At 36.1% G+C, this 15,259-nt stretch overlaps 1 long non-coding RNA gene across 1 annotated transcript; it reads right to left on the bottom strand.

Annotated features, from left to right (window-relative positions):
* Positions 1-610: 610 nt before the first annotated feature.
* Positions 611-13,774, bottom strand: LOC308178811. The gene is made up of 2 exons (XR_013939975.1): positions 13,411-13,774; positions 611-5,454 (listed from the first exon to the last, which is right to left on the bottom strand). It is a non-coding gene; the product is annotated as an uncharacterized lncRNA (long non-coding RNA).
* Positions 13,775-15,259: the final 1,485 nt, after the last annotated feature.

The following is a 15,259-nucleotide window of genomic DNA, read 5'->3' as shown; positions in this document are numbered from 1 at the left end:
AAATCTTCTGGGATAAACTGAAAATGCATGATACTGCTGACAACAATCTTACCAGTCAAATGTATTTTGATTCAAACTAACACATACAAAAGTTGCTGTAGCTACCTCTGTATTGTAGCACCCACCAATGGTTTCTCATTTCCATGCCAAGGAAGGCTGGGCACTTGACACAGAAGGCAGACCGCGTCTGCCTGCCTATGTGCCAGCTGGAATGACTGATGTATCCAGATCCCAGGACTTGCTGTAACATCAGGAGACATGTAGGTGAAGATGCAGCCAGTATCTTTACCATCACATATATGCTGATCAGTATAGTATCATTTCTGAAAGATTGTATGACTCATTCTCTGCCATTTATTTGCCATTTCTCATGTTTATTTATCAGGAATATCTCTATATACAATCAACTCAATCATAAAGCTCATATAGAATCAAAAACCAGTTTTTTTTTAATGAACTGGAAGATTGAAATTGTAGTCATGGCTTTATTTCTGCATATAGTGATTAAATAAAGGTCAGTTCAGAGAAATCTTAAGGCCTGTGTCCTGCAGTCAGTTAGAGTTGCTTGGCAAAGTGAATCCTTCTGAACTTATATGAATGTACCGACATATTATTTTTCTTTTCTCTTTTTTTTTTCCTTCCTTCCTTCCTTTCTTTCTTTCTTTCTTTCTTTCTTTCTTTCTTTCTTTCTTTCTTTCTTTCTTTCTTTCTTTCTTTTTGAGAGAGAGAGAGAGAAAATAATTATTTTGCATTACAAGAGACCTTGACAGTGACATTTTAACACAAATGGGGTGGTGGTGGTGGTGGGGAATATGTCTTAAGCAGTCAGCAATTTTTTCCACAATGTCATGTGCTTCTCTTCCTGCCTTCTCCTCCATTTCCTGTATGGTTTGCTGAAGCATTTTCACACTGGAATGGATTCACTGGGTTGGCTGGGTTTACTAATGAAGATAAAGACAACCAGATCTGCAAAGAATTTTATGGTTTCTCCCTCTACTTTTCCCGCTAATAGGAGTTCATTTCCAGCCTAAGTTACAGAGTTACAGACAGATCTGAATGCCAAGCAGGGACATGCTGTATTAATTCCTATTCTTAAATAATTGCTCTGTGTCTTTGACTTGGTTGCCTTGACTGTAGCTTCCTGTGCTGGTAGCCAGAACACCACACAATTGCTGTAAATCCCTCTCTTTGATCTTCGGCTCACACTACACCTTATTCTGGCTTTTCATCTAAAGGCAGCTGTCCAACCTGGCATCCTTGCTCTTTCTTACAACATTTTAAAAGCAGTCACTCACAACTTACATGCTGGCTTTTACAGGGAACATGTCAATTACTCTTTGCAGCAAATTTATTTTAATAGTGCTGTGAACCTTTTCCTCCTTCATCTACATTTTGCCTGTTCACATTTCATATTCTCAGGACTACATTCTCTGTCCCTGAATAAAAGTCTTTACACTGTGTATTATAATAGTTATACAATTATTTCTAAAAGTAGAAAGCGTGTCACTGATCTTCCTTTAAACTCTCAGGTGTCCGTCCTGAGTTCCTTTAAAAGCAAAGTGAATCAATACAATCTAATGAAGAGTGATAACATTGCATACACTATACACAGGAACAGGAATCCCTGCCAAATGCTCTTGTTGGGGCTTTGGAGGAGCAATGTCAAGAGGAGCTAAAAGCAAGCTGGTGAAATATTCAGATATTCATTTGGGGTGTTATCTTCATTCTCTCTTACAGCAAGACCAAGCATTGAGCAAGCGTTTACCCTTTCTCCTCAATTCTGATTCATAAGAAAGAACAAGACCAATGTCTCTGGAAAACAGCATAAAATTATGCATCCGTTATCTAAAAAATAAGTGAATACCAAATGGAAGGCACTGTCACTGTGGCTGTTATTTGGTGCAATGTAATGTTGAATTCAGATATAGTGTTTCAGTGGTGGGTGAGATAGTTTCTGGAATAAGAACATTTTTTAACTAACACAGAAACCAGCATGTGTAGTGCATACAAAGCCATTGATATTACCAGAGTGGTTCTGCAACACCCAGAAAATTAGTCATAGCAAAACATCCTGTGCCTCCTTAATGTAGCAGTATGGCTGTTTTACTGCAGTTTTTAGCACAAATTTGAAACTTTTAGATTAAATTCCTAAGCCTTTGTCACATTTTTTGACTAAGCTTTTGATTCAACAGACAGTGAACCTGCAATAATTTCAGAATACTGAAGGTAATGTTGTTTATCTCAGATGTCTCAAAACAAAGAGGTAGAAATTAACCCTTGAGACTTTTTATAGAAAATACAGCTATATCAGTTTCAATTGAGGATGCCACATAGTTGTAGAGATGCACCATATGCCATTTATAGAAAAGCCTAATGCTGTCTTATCCTCTTCATAATACTACACCTGAAAATATCTAGGCATGGTTACTACAGTATCAGAGCTGCTGTAAATGGTAACTTCTTTTTCAACTGAATGTCTGTCTGACATCACTGAAATCACAGAATCAGAGAATCACAGGATCACAGAATTGTAGGGTTGGAAGGGACCTCCAAAGATCATCGGGTCCAACCCCCCTGCCAAAGCAGGTTCCTTAGAGCAGGCTGCCTAGATAGGCGTCCAGACGGGCCTTGAATATCTCCAGAGAAGGAGACTCCACAACCACCCTGGGCAGCCTGTCCCAGCGCTCCGTCACCTTCACCGTGAAGAAGTTCTTTCGCATGTTGGTGCGGAACTTCTTGTGCTCAGTTTTGTGGCCATTACCCCTTGTCCTGTACCCACAAACCACCGAAAAGAGGTTGGCCATATCCCTCTGTCTCCCACACTTCAGGTATTTATAAACATAAATACCTGAAATATGACAGCTCAGTTCAACAGTGAAAGCTCTACTGTGTAGCCATATAGTTATTATCGGAAATTCTTAGCACATCACTACTTTGAGTAAATTCCCACAGGTTTAAAGGATGCTGAACTGCACCTTTTAGAGTGAGTCCAGAGGAGGGCCGTGAGGATGATCAAAGGGATGGAGCACCCTCCTGTGTAGACAGGCTGAAGGAGTTGTAGTTGTTCAGCCTGGAGAAGAGAAAACTCCAGGTACACCTTTTAGAGGCCTTCCAGTACTTAAAGGGGACTTACAGGAAAGCTGGGGAGGGACTCTTTGTCAGGAAGTATAGTGACAGGACAAGGGGGAATGGCTTTAAACTAAAAGAAGGTAGGTTTAGATGAAACATTAGGAAGTTCTTTATTCTGATGGTGATGAGGCACTGGACCAGGTTGTCTAGAGAAGTTGTAGATGTCCCATCCCTGGAAGTGTTCAAGGCCAGGCTGGATGGAGCTCTGAGCAACCTGGTCTAATGGGAGGTGTCCCTTCCCATGGCAGGGGGATTGCAATTAAATGGTCCCTTCCAAACCAATCCATTCCATGATTCTGTGATTCTGTGAACTAATTATTTTCTTCCACAGATACAATAGTTTCATGGAAACATAAGCAGGGTAGAAAAAAAAAAAAAAAAGGCAAATATATCGTGAGAAATTGGTAGGAAAGGGGTAAAAAGAGAGAAAAAAACACACTATAATTCAGTTACTGTATGATTCTATATTTCATAATCTCTGTATTCATAGGCATTAAGGTTTAACAAAGGTATAGAGCAGCTTTCACACAGAAACAACTACTGAGTAGGTTGGACCTCCTCAACCTACAAAAGAGAAAGTTTGGAAAGTGTATGATAAAGACCTGGAAAAAAAAAAAAAAAGAAAAAAGAAAATAAAAAAGCCATAGAAAGAGGAGAGAGGGATCTACTCCTGTTTTTTTTCCAGTACAAGACAGACCCATCAGATGGTCTCCCTCTACTATCGTATAGTAGTAGAGAATTTCAAAACAAACAAAAAGTGGACCTCATGGAAAAGGTTTTATGACTGTGGAGTTCTTTGCCAAAGGACGTTGTTTGCAAAGTATTTATATGGGTTTACAGACAGTTTGGACAAGCACTTAGAAAATAAATTTGAAAGTAGCTGGAGACAGACAGAGTATTATGGGTGAAATATCATACATGTTTTCCCTGATCCTCTTTTTCCTTATATGTTCACGTGTGGCCACTTTTGGAGACATTACTGGGTTATACGGACTCTTGAACAAGTATGGTTTTTTTAATATGTGATGAAAACTATCAAAAAAGGTGCATCTTGGATTTACTTACCTGCTGTGATGCTTCCATCAGAGAATATGGGTTTTCCAGTTATATGGAGTTTAGAAAAAAAGAAGAGTTGCAAACTGGGAATACAATTATTTGTTTCAACACATCTGACCAGGGAGTGTTCCACACAGAATGTCTGTAAGAGTATCCCTTTTCTTGCATTTTATTCTGTTGTCTTAAGAGAATCAACATAATACAGAAGTCTAGTGTAATGTGCCTGGGGATATTGACTCATACAGCAGACAGACATATAGGAGTTCTGAAAATGAAGAATAATAAGTAAGTCTTCTTCAAACTTTGTAATTAAATTGATCTTACTCTCCTCTGGTAGTTTGATGATGACCCATAAAGCTAGATGACACATAAAGATGATCATTTGCCATTATTAAGTACCCCATAATTTATTTAAGGTCTGATCTTGAGAAGTGAAAACACTCCTTTTAACATACGAAGACTTGCAGAATTGCAGGGCTTAGCACTTATCCAAATTGGTGATTAGCAAGCACAGAGGTGTTAGCTCTATGGTGCTTGGCAAATTCCAACTAAATGAAAATACCGTTTATAGTGGTGCCTACATTTTCCCTCTGGTTTTATACAGATACACTATTTTTCAAGTCTCCTCCCAGAAAAGTAATGTGCTGACTAAGAATGATTCATGCTTCACACCCTTTATGTGGATGCATTCCAATAAAACAGAAATCCAGAGAATGACTGCAATTCTGCAGAAATGAGCTATACCAGATAACTATCAAGTGTAATGCACTAGCTTTGTATAAGGGATCCAGACATAAAGTAATTTTTTCTCATGTATCTAATATACAGACAGATAAACAGACTCCACTGAATGGCTAAAATCATAGCCTATGACAAGATACTGGATATTTTGAGTATAGAAGAGTAAGAACAATGTTTTCTTAGAGCTCATAAAATTCTTTATGAGTTTCAGGGAGGAAATGTTGGAAAGAAGAGCACTTCTGAAGGAGAAGGGATCCTCACAGGAAAAAGGAAGATTGCTCATTGAACTTTCTAACATTTCAAGGAGAAAATAAATTAAATCACATTTTTCCCCCCCTGAGTACTGGCAGATTTTTCCTATATGCTGATAAAAGGATATATAAATTTTGCAGATGATGGGATGTATCTCCTATGTTGGCAGCTCTTAGCATCTTGACTGTAGACAGTGCAGTCAGCAAATTCAATAGGATGATGTCATTTTACCCCTGATGAGGTCTGGGTATGACTTTTGGAGTCTTCGTAATCTGTCTGGCCCATAGACACAACCATATAGTTCACATGACATCTGGATAACTTAAAAAGCTCTTCTGGATAAAACCTGCCTTGATACACTAAAATGTTAGGAGATGGAGGGAGTTCTTAAAAAAAAGAGTACCCTTGTTTAGAAGCCATCCCAGGAACCCTTTGGCTACTGTAATATGATTTAAGAACTCTTAGCAAACCCAGATATGGGCCTCATCATTGCATCAAAGACAGTGGGATGGATGTGGATTTCTGCTGGTGCAGGACAAGAGGGCTTGCCCAATGTGGGCCATGAGAGCAGCCTGCTCTCCATCTTTCCTGTCTGACTGACTCAGCGCTTGTTTCCATAGCAGTTCGAGATTGAATGCAAGGAATGCTGGGGTGTGAACAAAAAGGAGCGGTTTTGCGTTACCCTTTTACTCCACTGCTGTGACTAGCACTTGCATTCCTCACTTCTGTGAATTGACAGCCAGTATTGATATAGATTTGGACTTTCAAGCTTGAGTTGTTTCTATTAACAAAGACATTTGTTAATAAAACCAGGCAGCTTTTAGGGGGAAAAAAAGAGAGAGAGGAGGGAAGATAATAATTCCATGCAGTCAATTTCCATCTGTCTGGCAAAGAAACAAAAGATTTCAAGGTGCTTTTTCATAAACCTGTGCGCATGACCATATGAATTCTCCAAAATGTTAGGCAGAAAGATGTGGATTGTGTAAATTTTGTGTCTGTTTGGCAGTTGTGTTTGGTTCACTGTGACAAATTGCAGCGATACCTTGAATATATAAGTTATTGATACTTCTTGAGTTTTATCTTACTAAGACTTTAACTCCCACTGAATCACTTTCTGTTCCAGGCATCAGGTAGTAATTCCTGTGAAACCCACCTAAGTAACCTGTTCTTATCTCTGATTGATAGGGATCAAAAGGTTATCTCTTTATACTGTGCTTCTGAAACATTTTATGGTTGTGAACATAGTTTGACTGTGCTAGGTTGATATGAATAAAGTATGTAATAGTTGACATTCTTTTGTTGACATCAGATTTTTATGTTCTTATGTCTGAAATTTTTTATGGTGATTTCAGTATTGACCAACGAGAGTGACTTTTTCTTTTCTTTCTTTTATTTTTATTTTCTTTTTTTTTTAAAAAAAAAAAAAAAGCTTTTTAATCTTATTTGGCATAGGTATTATCCTCGGTGACACTGTACAGGTGTAGCTGAGGATATAACATGAAGTTGTACAGGTGTGAGGAGAGGAAGGCTGTAAGGGTAATAGAGGGAGGAAAATGTTCTTGCAGAATATTTATTAATATTTGTAATGCAAAAAAGATGAAGAGCACTAGTTTGGTGTGGGGATTAGAGAAAGAGAAATAGCTGGAGAATTTGATTTGGCAAAATTGGAGACCTTCAAAAGTTAAAATAAAATAGAATTTTTAAGTAAAAGTAGTATTTAAAAATTTATCTGAATCATTAGTATTTTCTCAGATTAAAAAGAGTACTTATTGCTATGTCTGCACTGAATTCTTGTTTCCTCCCTGTACTTTTGACAGCACATTTATTTGTAGTCAGCAACACAGTTTCCAAGATACAGGAGTGAATTTTTTTAACTGTCTTAGCTATGAGACCTATTATTTGTATAAAGGTTGTTAGGGTTTTCTCCCCTCTTTTCCTAGTACAAGACTTGCATGTTTAAAAGCTAAACAGAAATTCAAAAACTCATATGCCGAACAAAATGTAAATTGTTCCATGACCCTATTAACCTTCTTCAGCTGACGTTTGTTATTACCAGCTCTGCTTACGCTTAAGGGAAATTGCAGCTTTTTTTCCCTCTGCAAACAGTTGTTACATCTTGGGTCAAGCCAGTTGTTCAAGGTCCAAATAAAGAGGAAGCCTGATTTTATGGTATGAGTCATCAAGTTTATGATGCAATTTGTGTCTTTTTGGTTGGGATGGGAATTTTGAAGGGTAAATGAATGAGCACAACGTCAAACTGTGTAACCAGTAAACATATGATGTCTCTGGCCATGGCACAAAGGGGAAAGACCAATGACATATATGCTGAAACTTTCCACAGATAATCCAAATTTGAAAAATGTCATGCTCTTTTTTTCTGATAGGATCCCAATATTTTTTTTGTTACCGTGTTGGGCTTTATCATGTCATCTAAGTTTAATGAATTTTAATCTGAGTGGTAAAAAAAATAAAATAAAAAGTACTTTGATTCTTAGGTATGCCTATTTTGGATTTTAACATTACATAATACATAAAATTGTATCCAAAATACAAATGTGAAATTCTTAAAATTGTATTTTTTAATATGTCTTTCTGTTTTCTCATTTTTTTCTTGGGTCAGCTGTGATGAGAACTGTAATCCTTTGTCTGGTGCTGTCTTCATTTTTGTTTTGGTGATTTAAGTGGCAGATAGATTTTCAGAAAATATGTAGACATGCAGAGCTGCTTTCAAGGCACATGGTGAAATTTTTAGATGTTTATAGTCTATCCTGATTTCACTGGGAGACAACCATCCTACTAGGCACCTGTAGGCCACTAGGAACTGATTTGCTTCTGCATATCCCTGCTAAAAACGTATCATAAACCTAGACTTTGATCCTTACTACTGTAAATATTTCATCTCATTATATTTATACACTATTGTGCAGGATGCATGGATCAGCTGCCTCTCTTGGGGACCTATTTCATGTATTTTGCATGCGTCTATATTTTTCTTCCGCACGAATTTCTTGGGTCACTAGTGAATACTGCGTCTGTTAACAAGTCAAATCCTGTAAAAATACCTCTTCCTTTCTCTGATTTTACTTGACCTTTTCTCTTAGCCTTCTCACAGATATGATAAGGGAGGGTGATAAGTGTGATCCACCTGGGCCCTTCCCAGAAAAGAAGTCCAAAAGCTAAGTCACCTTAGCCTCATCAAAGAGAAAACAGATCACTGAGGAGCATGTGGGCATTCTTCAGAGGACCAAGTCAAGAAACGTTCTGTCATCCAAGGAACTGCCTCAGATCATATCTGGTGATCCGTGCACTCACTCCATAGCAGAATCCAAGACTGGGCCTTCCTGCCTGCCTCCCCACAGACTCCCTCCACCTATACCACTTGTACTTAGTGTATCCATCTCTGAGCGGATTGCAAAAGGGAAGGAATCTTCTTTAAAAGAGAGGCATGGACTTCTAGCTCTTCTCTCCCCACAGTTGTATCCAGGGGTGTGCTTGTAAACTCTTGTTGCTCCCCAGAAGACTATGCAATGCCTCATTCTCACATTGAGGTATGCTGTGCTTTCCATCCAGTATCTGCAGCTTTACTGGGAAAGTGTTACCATTAATGTACAATAGCTTTGTGTGCGTGTGTGTGTGTGTGTGTGTTGGAGAAGTTTTCTTTATGTTTTCATTTGGATTTAGGCTTATGCAACCATACTGATTGCTCCAATCAAAGCTAATCCATAATCTTTGCAATGCTGAATTCATCATGAGCAAATGTGTGCCAAAATGTACAAAATTTACTTGGACTATGTCACCTCCTTCACAGATGTTGGTAGGGTGATGTGAGGACAAGGAAAGGGTGCTGATATGGAATTTTCTATCTTATTCTACAGCAGCTGACAAGATAGAAGAGGTTCTTCTGTCTCTTTTGAAATACCAGGCAGTTCAGATTTTCTCAGCAGTGTTCCGGGCATATTTTCTTTCTCATGGCCACGTCTCAGAAATCATAAGAACTGGAATGTGGCATATCTGTCACACATGCAATGTGTACTATCTGCTGCTAGCCTACTCTGAGCTACTTAGTGGCTCGAATGTACTATGGAAAGCAAAAAAAGCATAAACAACAACAAAACACTACAATTCATGTTTTGTTACAGGAAGTATTTCATAGTATAACCTTAGGATTAAATCCTGAAGATTCTAAGTACTTTCATTAAGATGTTAAAGACCCAATATTTTCATTGGAATTCAAAATCTGAAGTCCTCTCTCAGCTCATTTTTAATAAATACCAGAAAAGGTCTCTTTGCCTTTCATCATCTTCAGTAGTGAGCTCAGTACCTCATTGGATTAAGACGTAATTCAAACTGTCTTGCTTTGTGCATTATTATTTAAGTGGAGGAAGCTACAACAAAAAATAATAGAAACAGCACTGAGACGTCTGTAAGTTATAACGACGACAGAAAAGAAAATCCCTCACAATGTAATATAAAAAATCATCTTTTCTTTTTGACCCAATAGCTTTCTAAACCTCATTCCTAGTTGGCTTTTACATTTTTGCAGCAGTGGAAATACTTTCCAGCTCTCTTTTGTTCTCAATATTTGTTAATGATATGCTCATTTTCCTTAGCATTAAGTCTAAGTACAAGATGGCCTAATTTTGATAACCAAAGCCTGTGAATGTTAACATGCAGAATTGTTGTTAGACCATATTACAGAGGATAACTAATGCTGAAGTACAGTAGTGCCCAAAGAAGAATTCTTAATTATGAAGAATAGATGGTAGAAAATAAATTAGTTGCTCTCCATCTAGGTTAAAGACAACTCACAGTATTTCAGTAGAGTAGCTAGGTCTAAATGATTCCAGACTTACTGAGTGTCTGCAATGGTGATTTGTTTGTGGTGTTTAGAAAACTATTGCCAAGTCAGAGATCTGGAGCTTATTATAATTATGTGCATGATATATACAATAAAAATAAAATAAAATAAGCTGATTGAAATCTTTACCAAAAACTAGAAGTAAAAAAAATGTCCTCTTGATCACAGTCATAACAAGAAATAACAAGCAACTCTTTGTGTAAGCAGTGTCTTTGAAAAATGACTTTTTATATTTATCATTACCATCGTACTAATGGCTGTGAGTTGTTAATTTTTTTCTTAAGAAATTGCCTTTAAAAACAGTCACTGTTTTGAAAATGTTTTTCAGATATACCCTGTGCTTTCAAAGGATATTTTAGCTTTTTCCTTCAGGAGTGGCAAAAAAAAGAAATAGTGTTGCTTCCACTTCTTATAGACGTTTCTTTATACAATATGTAGTATAAACAGTTCTAGTACAGATGCATACTTGGTAAGACAACTAAAGTAACACATTTATAAAACATAGCCCAAAGTCACAGGTTTATCTAATAAATAAATAAATAAAGTAAAAATGAGATTTAACAGAAATTGAGAGAGAACAATTTAAGAAGAAAGTGTGGGAAAATAAATTTGATTAAGCTTTTTAAAAACCCCGTAATTGTTCTTGATTTGACCTTATTCCTCGTAATTCCTGAGGTTGAAAAATTCTATTTTTTAAGATTTTTCTTTAATGTTTGCAGATCTCTGTGGATAATGAATTATGTCCAATAGTAGACTAAGCTAAGTTAATCCTTAATCTTTGCAATGCTGAATTCATCATGGACAAATAAGTGCCAAAATGTACAAAATGGAATCCCATTTTGCTTGAAACTATCATTGATAAATCTTGATATATTTTCTAGAAAATTTGGAAAGTTTATTTGTACGTTACCCCTTCAACTTGATGAGAAAATTGCTCTGTCATTATTAGACATCAAATTGTTATATCAAACAACTTTTATCATCTTATGAACCAGTCCAATCACTAACTATTGAACCCATAATTCTCTTTTTAATTAATGCAAAGATGTGGATAATAAAATAAATGATCAATGCCTGCAGTAAAACTCTTGTATCCAGCTATTGCACTGATTTTAATTGCCAGTTCCTGAAACCAAAAGCTGCACTGATGATAATTACTTTGTTGAGTTAGGCCCCCAAGTAACATAAAGTTACATCTGCCTCTGAGATAAATAAGAGAATCTTTTCTAAATGATTTCCAAACTTCATAGCTCAATGTTAAGATGAGTCTTTTTCAATCATCTCAGGTAGCATTTTTTGTCCAGTGGCACTTCCAATAAAGGAAATGGAAAGCCAGCTACTTAGGGGATCTTTTAGTTCCTGAATTTTAGGTAAGAATAAATTTTCATTTTACCATTCAGAGTGAAAGAGAAACTATTCTCTATTTATCCACTCTGCCTTTGAAAACAAGTGCTTTCTCTTATCATCTGCAGGTGACTTTTGACTCTGCCAATCCTGATATTTCCGTACAGATCTCTTTAGGGCTGAACTTAAAAAAAGGTGATATGGTTTTCATTACAATTTTGTAGGCTATACAACTTTCCTCAGCTGCAGGATTTTGTTGGTGGTGGTGTTTTTTTTTTTTTTTTTTTTTTTTTTTTTAATTTTTGTGAAACTTTAGTCAGAGAGAGATGGAATGACACATTAGTTGTAAGAGCATTTTTTTCCCAATAGTATTTTACTTATAAACAAACAAATAAATAAATAAATAAATAGAGTTTGACTATGGTCACATTTTTGTTTTAAATGAATACTCTGACAAAGAAAGAATTACTGAATTGGTAATTTTAAAATTGACCAATTTAAATCCAGCTGACAAATACAAATCTAATTTGTATTACTGAGAAATTATAAATACTCATGCAGGAGAAATTAGCCCTTAGTTCTGTTGCTAAGTACAATTTTTGTTTTCTAAAATACTAATTTTGGTGTTGTAAAATAACATGATAAGTAATGCAAGGGACAACAAATAACAGTATGTGCATTTTAACACATTTGCCTTAATGATTCAAAGTTTTTCTTGCTTACTAACACTTTAAAATATCTCTTTGGCTCTTGAGAATTGGGATATCCTTGTTCCTCTTGGACCCTGCTCTTGGCAATTTATTATTATTATTATTATTATTATTATTATTATTATTATTATTATTATATTTGGCTGTGTGTCAGACTGCCTTTGCTCTCCTCTTGCCCACATCCACAAGGATGCTCATAGGCATCTCTCTCTTAGAGTTGAAAGACTTTCGGGAATGTCTTGCAGTATTTTTGTGATCACTGTGCTTACCCTTTTCCCTCTCTTCTTATAGTTTAAAATTTTGCCTTGACCTGAGAGATACTGGGGGAGATCATTGTCTACCACTAGGAGGAAAAAAATACTTTGTTGAAACAAAGGAAATTTCAGAGATGAGGATTAAGTTTGAGCAACCATTTGTTGAAGCAAAGAAGAAAGATAGTTGGAAATTAAAAGAAATTTGACCAAGTAATTTGCACTTCATATAATACATAGTTAAAGAATTAAGTGTTCTTAAGGCTAATTTAGTTAAGACTAAATATGCAGAGTCTAATGAAAAGACGATAATACTAAGAAAAAGATGATAAAGGGTTTGCTTTAATCCTTCCACTCACAAATGTCATGTAAGGTAAGTCTTATTTCCATTCTCCTGCATGTGTATCATATATCTCATCTGCTTTTAGGAGAATTACTACACCTTTAGAAAAGCAAGTGATACCTAGCACGGGTTTGGCATTTCACTCAGGCAGGTTCTAGAAGGGATTACTGTTCATGTGCGCTGCTGTTATAAGAACATAAGAAATGCAAAATATAAAATCAGACTGAAAACACAAAGACCGAAAACACTCCATATCATCTGTCTAAAATTCAAATAGAATCCAATACAATTCAAATTCTATCTTCCTGTGCATTTTTTTTTTTTAATTCAGAATGATGTTTGACAATCTTTTGGACTCTGATAAAAAATAGGCTCTTCAAGTTACTTTCTGTCTTTCAGAAGCTGATCTTAATAAAATTTCTATACATTCACACTTACAAAAGTTAGCATAGCTTTTACACAAGCCAAGCAATAATGAATTAGTATGTTTTTCTTCCAAAGGTATGGTTTTTTTTGTCTTTCCCTTGGTTATAGAGATAACACTTTCTCTTTGAACTTTGTTTAAATTGGGTGGAAAATTTAATTAAAAATCAAGAAGTTAACCTGAAATTCTTATAGATTTATATATAATCTGATTATTATAAATCCTGCCATTACTAGGAATAAAAATGAATTTGCAAAGACAAGACACACAAAGCTAAATTGTTAAGAGATTTTCCTTCCTACCTGAAAGAAATAAAATTGTACTGTTCATCTGGGAGAAAGACGGAGCCAAATACATATGCACATTGCCTTGCTTTCCTTTCTTTCCTGCCAAGTATTTCTCCTTCCTACAGCTGGCTGATCTAATGGAGGCTCAAGGCTGACACAGGAATCATACCCTGAAGGATTAACTGTAACATTTAGCACTAGCCCTGTGCTGGGGAAAGTACAGCTCTGTACCTCTCTTAAAGGCAAAATACTTACACAACTCTCTGTGTACTGTGTCATCAAACAAGGCAAATTTCACCCCCACGCCCTGAGAATATTCAGTTTCCTTTCCTTTTTTAGGCAGTGAATGTGTAAGAAGTAGGGTGAGTTTCTGGCCTGAGCCACTCCCTTCCTCTTTTAGGCTGTGCAGCTGTGTGTTTGCTTTTATGAACACGTGCAGATAGACTTGAACTTATTTTGTCTGTACTCCAGGGTATGTGGATGTGTGCCAGCTCCAATCTGTCAGTGAGTTGGCTATATTAGCATAGCACTGTACCAAACCTGCTGAGCTCTGCTGAGACTCTGCAGTTATCGCTGAAGTGCAATGACACATTCATGCATCTTCATAGCTTAGAGATTGGACAAGGGTTGGGTCTGGCCAGATCAAAATCTTCACAGAGTGTGTATGGATGTACTGCCAGTCTTTTTCTACTACTTCATCACACAGTGGATAATATATGAAAAAATAATGGAAATAAGGGAAGGCCTCTTAAGCATACCTTCACTTCCTTCATGTTTAAACTTCAAGCATTAGGGGGTCAAGCTAACCGCAAAATGACTATAAGAGAAATTAAGGACCATTTGTGCTCATTTAATAGATTATATATATATATATATATATGTTTGAGTTCATTTGACATTACTTTAGTCTTTAATTGATAATAATTTACAATATACAAATATAATCAAGTTCCTTTGGATTATTCTGGGTGTGTCTCATGGATATAAAGGGGAAAATATACAAGAAATGCAAGTTATAGATGCCTAGAATTAAGATTTAAATAGAATACTTGGTTAATAGTTTTGTCATAAGATGATCAAATCAGATGATACGGGTTATTCAAGTATGCAACAGTTAACAAGAAGAATCTTTAATAGGAAAAATAAAAGTAACCAGATTCAAACAGGGGAAGAAAAAAAAGATGCTCAAAAGTTTGCTTTCCAATAATTAAAAATACCTATGCAAAACTCAGGGATTTTTATGTAATGAAGTCTGAACTACTGTCTGAAGGACAGTGCGATTGAGAGAAATATCAAAACAAAATGATTTTGTTTTTATTATGTAGATAGAGGGTGTCTTGAGTGAGCTTAACGTTTAGATTTAGAAGCTTGAATTTAGGTGTTGAATTTCTGTGACTTACACATCCAAGCTCTTTGTATTCAATGTTCACTCAACATTGTCACCAAAGTCTAAAGATTCAGAAGACTGGGTATGGGTATGCATGTTATGGAGAACTAGATCACTTCCTAGACTTTACTGATCATATTGTTGGAGCCTCCATAAGCTCCATAATGGCAGTTTAGCTATTTAGTGCATATGTCAACAGCTATACTGGTAGTTGTCTACACTGTGGTATCTAATGCTGGAATTAAGCCTCTGACTTCTGAGATTAACAGAGCTCTAAAGAATGGATGTCAGACAAAAGCATACTGTTAGAAAGGGGGACTAATTGTACTGCAATTATATCAATAGCACTTGGGAGTGCCAGATAACAGTCAGATGATATCTTATTTAAAGATGTGGGTTAATATAGGGAAGAATGTATATTTGTATAAGATTCATGAAGTCATGCAGTTCTATACACTAAAATGTTAAGAAAAAAAA

Source organism: Anser brachyrhynchus (assembly GCF_964034855.1).
Source record: "Anser brachyrhynchus genome assembly, chromosome: 1".
In the NCBI taxonomy this organism is placed as follows: Eukaryota; Metazoa; Chordata; class Aves; order Anseriformes; family Anatidae; genus Anser; species Anser brachyrhynchus.
The sequence above is the reverse complement of the archived record's forward strand: the minus strand, read 5'-3'. Positions and strand labels throughout refer to the sequence as shown.